The sequence below is a fragment of the Sciurus carolinensis genome, chromosome 7 (genome assembly GCF_902686445.1).
Source record: "Sciurus carolinensis chromosome 7, mSciCar1.2, whole genome shotgun sequence".
NCBI lineage: Eukaryota > Metazoa > Chordata > Mammalia > Rodentia > Sciuridae > Sciurus > Sciurus carolinensis.
In genome coordinates, this window is record NC_062219.1 from 100,205,892 (window position 1) to 100,207,556 (window position 1,665).

Sequence of the window (1,665 nt, forward strand, 5' to 3'; positions counted from 1 at the left end):
TAGCGATATCATTCTTCCTTTGGTTCTTTGAGATTGGCTTATCTCACTTAGCATGATATTCTCCAGTTTCATCCATTTGCCTGCAAATGCCATAATTTTATCGTCTTTATGGCTGAGTAATATTCCATTGTATATATATATACCACATTTTCTTTATCCATTCATCAATTGAAGGACATCTAGGTTGGTTCCACAATCTGGCTATTGTGAACTGAGCAGCTATGAACATTGATGTGGCTGTATCTCTGTAATATGCTGATTTTAAGTCCTTTGGGTATAGGCCAAGGAGTGGGATAGCGGGGTCAAATGGTGGTTCCATTCCAAGTTTTCTAAGGAATCTCCATACTGCTTTCCAGAGTGGCTGCACTAATTTGCAGCCCCACCAGCAATGTAAGAGTGTACCTTTAAGTTTTTTACTTTTTTATTTTAAAATTCCAACATTTGTTTATTAGGTAAGTGAATGGAATTCTGAACCATAACTTGGGTAATATTTTGATTCATTTATGGTCAGTGGTTCTCATACTTCACATTTATCAGAATCACCTGGTGGGTTTGTTACACATTGACTGCTGGACCTCCTCCCCAGTGTTTCAAATCCATAAGACCTAGGATGGGCAAAAATAATTTGCATTCCTGATGGTTTTTCCAGGTGATGTTGCTGCTGCTGGCATGGAGAGCATACTTATGTGTGCTCAGGTAAGGATTTTGTAAAAAATGTTAACACTGCTATTTCACTTAATTTTTAATTTTCATCAATAAATTGAATTTCCTAAGTTCTAAAATACTGTGTTTACATATAAAAGTTCATTACAACACATACATGTACAAGAACATGTTCCTGACTTTCTTCATACACTGCAATTCCTTTTCCCAGAAGCAAGCACTCTTAATGACAATCATATATTTATCAGGCAGGGAAACAATTGGTACCTGGATTAATCATCATCAAAATCTGTAAGCCTTGAGGCAAAAAAAGAGTAACAATAGATAAGTATGGGAGTAGGTGTTAGAATGAAAATGCCTAAAGAGAATATGACATGTTGAAGATGTTGGACATTTGAACTTTGTAGAGTCAGAGACATTAGTGCCTAGCAATGGAGGAAGTCACCCAAAAGCTGGGTATTCTGGATGGTTCAGTCCAGTATACTTACAAAAAAAGATAATCTTACTGACCCAAAACAATGACTATAAACAAAGATTTGTAAATGTATCTTGAAAGAGCAAAAGACCTTGTCTGGGCTTTTCTAACAAATCAGTGTCCAATTCATTCTATAGCTTGCAGATAGCCTTCATTTGGAAAACCTTTAGACACTAGAGGTCCTCTGTGCTACTTACACTATAGGCCTGATTCACCCATTGCTTAGGCAGTGGCTTGACTGGGTCGTTCTTTGTGGAGTTGGAATTGCCATGAGTACTTTATTATCTGGGAAATCTTTGATTCTTTAAATTCATGATTATTCAATGTTCTCCTAGTCATATGGAAGAATTCTTTCATCCTGGGTGTTCTCTGAAAATGGAAACTCCTTTTTATATACCCTCTTTCAAATTATGACTCTTTACTTAATATTGAGTATGAATCTTTGTAAGAATTAGTTTTCATTTTTATGTAATCATTTAAGATTTTTCTGCTTTTAAAAGAAATCTTTAAGTCTTATTTTCCTATTT